This window comes from Alligator sinensis, unplaced genomic scaffold (genome assembly GCF_000455745.1).
Source record: "Alligator sinensis unplaced genomic scaffold, ASM45574v1 scaffold900_1, whole genome shotgun sequence".
In the NCBI taxonomy this organism is placed as follows: domain Eukaryota; kingdom Metazoa; phylum Chordata; order Crocodylia; family Alligatoridae; genus Alligator; species Alligator sinensis.
This window is the reverse complement of record NW_005842882.1, coordinates 437,564-446,432: the sequence shown is the minus strand read 5'-3', so window position 1 is coordinate 446,432 and position 8,869 is coordinate 437,564. Positions and strand designations below refer to the sequence as shown.

At 54.3% G+C, this 8,869-nt stretch overlaps 1 pseudogene; it reads right to left on the bottom strand.

The window, feature by feature from the left end:
- Positions 1-2,889: 2,889 nt before the first annotated feature.
- Positions 2,890-8,869, bottom strand: part of LOC102370747 — a 9,465-nt pseudogene continuing 3,485 nt past the window's right edge.

Here is an 8,869-nt window from a genome sequence, read left to right as displayed (position 1 = left end):
AGCGCCCAAACAACAGTTACCATATTTCCAGGTCCAAAAACGAGGCCACCTGTCATGGGGGGCAGGGCAGGAGGGGCGGGCAGAGGGAGTACGATGGTGGGGGGCAGTGACATGCCGGTGCCCTGCCCCTGCCCATTCTGTAGCCCCTCACTGACAAGCCATCTCCACCTACTCCCCTCCACCCCACAAGCTGCCCTCTCCCTTTAAGCCTCTCAGAGGCCATGACTCAGTCCCTTGTGGGCCCTGGAGCCTCTTCCCCTACAACCCCCTCCCGAAACGTCCCCCGCATGGTCCCTATGGACGCAGCCTGGGGGCGGGGGTGGGGGCAGGACTGTTACTGCCTCCCCTCCCCGCACTGTGCCCTGGTAACATCACGTTCACACGCTGCATCCTGGAGGAAACTGTCCCCAGTGCCCTCCTGGATCCCCACTTCCTCATTCCCTGCTCTTTGACCTCTGGCCGAAGCTGGCTCTGATGGGCCACAGTCAGAGCCAGCTGGGCCCAAGCCCGCCCTTTTGGGCAATTCCAGGTCACCCTTGTCCCAGGCTCAGGCCCCTGTTGCCCTCCAGTCCCGCTGCAGCCTGGTCTCTAACAAGCCTTTCCCACAAGCCTGGCCCCTGCACGTGGCTCCTTCCCCCGGAGCTTCACCAACAGGCTGGGCTTGGTCACGGGATGGGGCAGCTCCCCAGCTACCACCTGTTACTCGCCCCCAGCCCGTCAGCTGCTCTCTCCAACACATCTGCCGTCAAAGGGGCCGTGTCATACAACAGCACTTGGCTGGGCCCAGAGCTCTGTGTCCCCGGAGGGAAAGGATCCTTGTTGCCTGTGCATCCCTCCAGCAAACTCATGCACCACACTTTGGGAACACCTGGCTGGAGCTTTGCTGTCCCCTGTCAGCCTGTGCTCCCTGCCTGGTGCTGGGAGCTCTCCTGACCCCCCCCCCCCCCCCCCCCCCCCCCTCCCCCCACTGCACTCTAGGGTCAGCGCCTCTTGTGCCTTCTCTCTCTGTGCCCTCCGTAGTAATATACCACAACCACAGACAGTCCCTTCCAGTGTTGTGGCCAATATCACCCGCCCTGGGATGGGTGGGGAGAGATGGGTATATTACATTTATCCGAAAAGAAAGAATTGGCTTCCTTCAGCAGTGACACCCTTCTGTCTCTCTAGCCATAATACCACATGGTTTTCTCTTGTGCCATCCAGCACAAAAGCAGCTCTGGGAGGGACGGGAGTAAGCTGCAGTAGCAGTCATGGCAGGGACATTTGAATGCTCTGGGGACGCACAGTCTAGAGATGCTTAGGACAATCTCAGTGCGCTAAACTGGAGGGCTGGACAGTGACTTCTCACTCTGAGCACTGAGTAGGTTCTTCCTTGGGAATTGCAGCATGGGGCTGGGAGAAAAGGAACAGCTTTAGTCCAGCTCCATTGACTACAACTTCCTGTTTTCTCAGAGGCTGGTGGAGATCCTGGTTGTAACTGGTCTGTAGGTTGTTTCCATGAAGTGCCATCAGAGAGCTGCTCCATAAATGAAATGGGCCCAGGCACTGAATGAGCTCCCCAGCTACCATTTTACTCTACCAGCAAAATTATGAGCCCCAACCCAGACCTGTACCTGGAATGTAGACAAATGCAGGGTGCTGTACCTGAGGAGAAGGAGTCCACAGCATACATACAGGCTGGGGAGTTCCCTTCTGGAAAGCACACAGGCGGAAAGGGATCTTGGAGTCATTATTGACTCCAAGATGAACGTGAGCCGCCAATGCCAGACCGCAGCCAGCAAGGCCAGCCATACCTTGTCATGCATCCAAAGGTGCATCTCAAGCCCGTCCAGAGAGGTGATTCTCCCCCTCTGTGACTTTGGTCAGGCCGCAGTTGGAGTACTGCGTCCAGTACTGGGCGCCGCACTTCAAAAGGGATGTGGCCAGCCTGGAGAGGGTTCAGAGGAGGGCCACCCACTTGGTGAGAGGGCAGCAGGACAGGCCCTATGAGGAGAGACTGAAGGACCTGAACCTGTTCAGCCTCAGCAAGCGGAGGCTGAGGAGGGACCTGGTGGCTGCCTACAAACTCATCAGGGGAGATCAACAGCAAATAGGTAGAGCCCTATTCTCCCCAACACTACCTGGGGTGACGAGGAACAATGGTCATAAGCTGATGGAGAATAGATTTAGGTGAGAGATCAGAAGGCAATATTTTAGTTAGGGTGGCCAAAATCTGGTACCAACTTCCCAGGGAAGTGGTCCTCGCCCCTACCCTGGGCAAATTCAAGAGGAGGTTGGATGATCACCTGTCTGGGGTCTTGTGAACCCAGCATTCATTCCTGCCTGCGGCAAGGGGTCAGGCTAGATGATCTGTTCAGGTCCCTCCTGACCCTAGCTACTATGAAACTATGAACGGGGGTTGATGAAATAGGTGCTGTTGATCATGTTTTCTTCTCTATGAGATATAAAGCTGAAACAAGTACAAAGTGCTTTGTTCAGGAGATGAGCAGCGGAGGACTCCTGCGTCAGGGCCTGGGCTGTGTTCCGATACATGAGTAAGGTTCAGTGCAATCTGTGTTGCAGACTTAGAGCAGAATGACTGGTTCATAAAGCATCCCTGCATGTTTGTATGAAACCTCCAGCTAGGCCAGAGGCGGGCAATTATCTCAGCTGGAGGGCCACAGATCAAGTTTTGGTGAGCTGCAGAGGGCCACGTGGGTAGCCCCTCTCCTTGCTTGCCATTTTGGGGGCGGAAGTCCTGCCCCTAACCCCTGACCTTTGCATCAGAAGTCCCTCCCCTTGCCCCGTGGAACAACTCCTTTGGAAGGGGTGCATAGAACAGAAAAAAAACAAATCATACACTAAAATTTAAACACCTACTATAACATATTATGATTTTATTGCAAAAAATATTGGTGTTATTTCTGTTTGCATACTATATATGAAGGCAATTGCATAATAACTCAAAAATAAAGCCTTACTCTTGTATATTGTGTGTATAGGGTGTGGTTGGGGGTGGGGGGTGCGTATGGCGGGTATATGGGGGTTTGTGAGGGGATGTGGCTGCGTGTGTGGGGAAGCATAAGGTAAGTTGGGGGGGTGTATATGTGGGGGAGCTATGGAGGCAGGTTGTGGGAGATTTGTAGAGTGTGAGGGGGCTGGGGGGTGTTGGGATCCCCCAACTCACACACCCCATCACACTCCCCCACAGGGCAGCACCAGCAGGCAGGAGCATTCGGGACCCTCATGCCTAGTGCAGGCGCTGGTGCCCGGCACATGGCTCCAGCCAACGCTGTGTGCAAGGGTGGGAAGTGCAGCCCGGCTGCCTCTAGCAGAGGGCTCCACGCAGTGTGCATGCAGTTCCCACACTCACGTGGCACTGGGGAAAACCCTCCACCATATTTTGCCTGCCCCTGAGCTAGGCTGTTTGTAGCAGGGTGACAAGGAACAGACGGTGTGTATTGAATCCTGTTGGAAACTAGAGGCAAGGATTCTTGTGGGTGATATCTTGTTAGAGCAACTGTAGGTCTGGTATCAACATGGGCAAGCTTCCAGAGGTGCCTGAGGAGGAGGACTGTGATACGAGAAAGTTTGCCTATGTTCCTTCTGTTCAAGACAGCAGGCACTGAAGACAGCCCAGCCCACTAGCTCTGTCAGTCGGTGCGTGCGTTGTGCTACGGTGCGGCAGCACTAGGGCCACGGGAACCAGTAGAGAGAGGACAAGTTGGAAGTCGCATGAGTTTCATTGCCTTCAGACAAACCAGGCTCTCAGGGTTTAGTTCTCAGTGGCCGTGTCTACACAAGACACTGATGGCGTGGTAGCCCACAACTACTCCACAGTAGCATGGTGTGGCAGAAAGCCATGGCAGACCTACACGCCCACCTTGCCCTTGAACTCAATCACACAGTCTGAGCTCAGATCCAGGCCAACGGACATGAAGCCAGGGCCGGATTGTGTCCCCAGTGAACGAGGCCGTCGGGAAAGTGTAGATTGTGTCCTCAGTATCAGCATTGAGAAACGACACCTGTTCCTCTGCAAAGTCCAGGCACACCCAGACCTTCTTGGGCACCAGTTTCCGGGACAGGTTGGTACATTTAGGCGCAGTGAGAGCCTGGATGTAACCATGGCCATGCTGCACAGCCCAGATCCCCACCTCTGGGCTAACCCGGTACAATCCCCTCCTCGCCACTGAATCTCTGGCGACCCCCACGGCCCAGACCCCCTCCCCTGCCTCCACCTCCCAGCAGTGTCTCCCCCAAGTGAATCCCTCACAGCCCAGCACACAGCACATAGACTCAAATCGCTCAGGACTCTCGGGCAGACGCTTCCGTGTTTGTTCATATCTCACACTTTTCTGATCTGCAGACAGGACAAGCCAGGAATGAGCCGTGTGTGGATCCAGAGTCACCGTCACTGGCAGAGAGAATCACAGCATCAAGGCAGAGCTCAGCCCGGGGCAGTTCCTCCCCCTCCCCAGCAACCCTGTTCTGCCTGGGACCGTCCTGGCCCCAGGAGCTGAGCAAGGAGGGCCTCGTAGCTCCTTGTCCTGGCACTGGGGACAGCCCCTGCCCAGGGGAAAGGGAGCAGGTGGCAGCAAATTCATAGGAAAGGACAGGAAAATCCTAGCCCAATGCCCCAGATCCCAGCACAGGGGGTTTTGGTACTGGGCTGGGAGAGGGTTTGCCTCTTCTGTGAGGGGCAGGCATGGGTTCTGTGGGATCTGGGATCAGCTCCCCCAGCGCTTACCCTTTGTGTATGATCCCTTCTCCAGCTCAGATGGCAGGGCCTCTGCAGAGGAAAGGGGGGCAATCATTAGACTTCCTACATCTGGTTCATGCTGCCGGCTGTGACCTGCCTTGGTCCTGAGCCCCTGAGACTGAGCAGAGACACTCGGGCAGCTGCTCCCCCTGCTGCTGGGATTGTAGCTGCAGAAGCTGCCTTCATCTCCCCCTGCTCCTCTCCTTAATGGCCTCCTCTCCCAGGACAGGGAGGGAGGGAGCTGCAGGTGCAAGCAGAGGGAGGACTTTAGCAGCCTTGGACCCAGGGGAGCTCGGTTTGGAGTCCATCCTGTCCCCTTAGGCACTGGGGAAGAGCCACTCAGTGACAAAAAGGGACAAGCACTGGAGTTGGAGGGAGAGCCCCTGGCAAATAAGATTTACAACTCCCTCCTCCATTGGCTGAGGGAACAGGAAAGGGTTTGCACAGGCTGCAGGATACCAGAGGTGCAGCTTCACCCAGGCCGCAGACCATCTGCCTGCTCTGCTCCCTCCCTGCTCCTCCCTGACCCTCCTCCATCCCAGCTCCTCTCCTGGCCCGTCAGAAACCCTGCCTCCCTGGGCCCAAGCCAGCAGGCTTCAAACCTGAAAACCTGCCTCTCCTTTAATTTAGGCTTTTTGGTGACCTGACACGAGGTGTTGCAGCCTGGCTGTGTGTGGGGTAAAGCCCCACAGCTCCCAGCACCCCAGCTCCAGGTGCCTGTGCTGAGCAGCACTGGAGCAGCAGGGGCCCTGCAGCTCTGCAGCCTGGACACAGAGTCCCTGAGGAGCTCTGGTTCATCGGTGATTTGCCCAAAGGCACAGAGAGGCCCTTTCCTCATGGCTTCATACCTGCAACCTGGGATATCAGCCCAGGACATTCACTTTCTCTCCCAAATAAAAAAGCCATCGGCTCCAAATATGAACCAACTGGTTCTCTCCTCCCCTCTCCGTACCCAACAGGGACACTTCCATCTTCCCTTTCACAGCCCCCTACTCAGTACCTTGAAACTTCTTCAAAGTCTCCTGTAGAGCTAGATGTTTTCCAGACAAGATGCTAAATCTCGTTTTCAGCTCTGGACAAGTCCCCTCTGGCAGCTGGAACTTCTCCTTCTTGCACCTGGGAAAAACTAGTCCGTGTTATTTGATTTCCCTTTTGGAATTCAGCTCCATGGTAATAGCATTGGGTCAATGGAGGGACCTGGAGACGGACTCTGTCCATGTGCCTCAGCCGCGGGGGCAGCACAGGCAGTAGCAGTGGCAGCTCCCCCAGCAGGGACTGATAAGTGTTCTTCAGCTCGGAAATACCCAGGACATTTCTTGGGATCAGGAAGGAGCTGAGACTTCACAGGCAGTTGGCTCAAGCTCTGGTGGCCAGGACTGATTCCCCAGGGACAAGAGGAGGAAGGCCCAGATTACAGCTCTACAGTCTTCAGGCTGCCAGTGCCCAAAGCCATCACTACCCTGAGGAGAAGAGGGGGACATTCATCCTTCCCACCTCAGGGACAGTCCCAGCGCCTGCTGTGCTGTGGTGCCCTGCAGAGATGTGCCCATTGCATTGTCTCCAAGACCCTTCCCTGTATGGGGAGTGAGGTGGAGCCACGTACCTGCTCAGCGTGCTCCTGATGTCCTAAAGAGAGAGAAAAAGATAGAAAAGTGAGCTCAGTGCCATGCACCACACCCTGGGGACCCAATGCTCAAGGGGACACATTTTCTTTTCAGAGTCCGAGCGCCGCACACAGAAGGATCTGGGGAAAGTGTAGCTCCAACTCAGTGATCTCACCCGCAACCCCCACAAGAGTCAAAATAGGGTAGCTGTGCAACCTGGGCAGTGAAAGTGCACAGAGCAGCACCAGCTGTGGCTGATATTCTACATCTCCCATCACTGGGTGCATCTACATGTCACCCTACAGTGACATTGTGACACGCTTCATTGCTGTACAGAGCACTACAGTGATGTAGCAATCACGTGGGTCTGCACATGATTACCGGCTATGTTGCTGTAGCAGTGCGCTGCCTGGCAGTGTGCCGCTATGGCAATGTAGCAGGTGAATCCAATCATGCACCACCCGTATGCTTCAGTATGGATGGCTGCTGCATCGTGTGTTAGTACTTCCCCCAAGCAAATCCTAAAACACGGTGCACTACCGATGTCACCGAACAGGGATGTGTAGGCACACCCACTGCTGCCAAGTGTCTGCCTGGGGCTTGTGCCCTTGTCACCCCTCCTCAGTTATACACCTGGTCCCGGCAGACCCAAGATTTAAGCCTTTCCCTCCCTTGCTCTTGGATTGGAGGCATTTCATGTGCGTCACCTGCAGGAGGTCACTAGCTGCCTGCTGACACTTCCCCTCCAATTCCCTGATCAGGTTGTTGAGACGGGAAATCTCCTCGGAGAGTTGGGTAATAGTCTCCCCCTGACTCTTCTCAATCCCCCTCTCCAGCTTTCCCACTTCAGCCAGCAGGAGTTGCTTTTCTTCCTCCAGAAACTGGTGCAGTCCTTCAAATTCATCCACAATCTTCTGTCTCTCGGTTGCTGCCTTTTGCTGCCAGGAAGAGAGAGAAACTACGTCAGGGAGGGCCAGCTCTTTAGGGAGAGTCAGGGAATGGCTCATAAGGCCCCCTGGGCCTGTCTGCAGGGTTGGGACCCCCAATCTCCCACCGTCTGGAACAGAGTTGGGGGTTGCTCAGGTCGTGGGCTCTGCCGGGGATCTCTTCACTCTATTCATTTTGCAAAGGATTTTTCTGCAGCCCTGAGGGCTAGGACCTTATGGAGGGGAGAAGTCCATGACTATCAGCAAGCAAAGCTTCCCTCATTGCCAGGGATCCTGGTTTTCTCTGTTGAAAAATAACAAAACCTCAGATATAAAACCCTAAATTCTCTAATTCAAAATCTGTTTCCTTCCACAATTAAAGTGAGACATCACCATATAGATAGGTATCAGTTGAACACAATGTTTTATTGATATGTTTACAATTTTAAAGCAATTTGGAAGCCTACTAGTGCCTCAATTAGTATAATATAAATTCTAAGTACCTATATATTTTGGCTTTTGATTTTGTTTTTTTCATCATAGAAAATCAGAGCTTCCCCTGCCCCTTTCACTCACCAGGATGCAGGTCTGGTGATGATTATTTTTCCACAATTAAAATGAAATGCATCTATATCTATATCTAGCTATATATAGGTATCAGTTGAACACAATTTTTTATATAAAAATGTTTTATTGATACATTTACAATCTTATATCCATTTGTAAGCCTAACAGTGACTCAATCATCATAATAAAATAAATTCTACATATGTATATATTTAGAAAGTTGCCCCCTTTGCTTACCAGAATGTGGGTCCAGGTGCAGCTGTCCTCCCTACTGCTTTGTAGTACCAAGCAGCACCATGCCAGTGCCCTGCCCCTACCCATGCTGGTGCTCCTCACTCCCAAGCCACAGACCCCAAGGCTTCATTCCAGATTGTCTGCCCCCAGAGGTACTCTTCACTCCCAACCTGCAGCCTCCCACCCCCATCAACCTTCCTGGTGCCCCTCACTCCTGACTCGCTGCCCTCTGCCCCCAGGCCCCAGCCCCCAATATGTGGGGAAGGGGATGGAAGGGGGTGGGGCAGGGTTGGGGGTGTGGGGCAGGGGAGGTGCCCGACCATAGGTGATGGTATAGACATTCGAGGGGGCATAGGGGGCATGTGCCTCCTCAGATTTGTGTGCCCACCGCACAGCACAGGGCTGCAGCCTGGCTGCACCGGCACAGGTAGGAGTCACCTCTGCGGCCCAGCAGGAGGGACCCGGTACAGGAGGGCAGAGCAGGGTGGTGAGACTCAGTGCCCCTGCCACTGCCCCTATGTGGCCAGCAGTGCAAGGAAACCCACTGTTTCCCACGTTTTTCTCCTTTAAAGGAGAAAATCCACATTTTTCTGCTGCAACTGGTAAATGCAGATCCCTGCAAACTCACTAATTAGTGGGTTTGCAAGGCCTGGCTGCGTGCACCTGCCACCACACAATGCAATGTATAAGGTCACAAAATGAAATGGTAACTGTTCCACCAGTGCTGTAGCAAGGGGTGAGGAGGTGACCAACAGGTGCTGCCCAGCTGGGTCAGGATGTGGGACGGAGCTGCGAGCGGT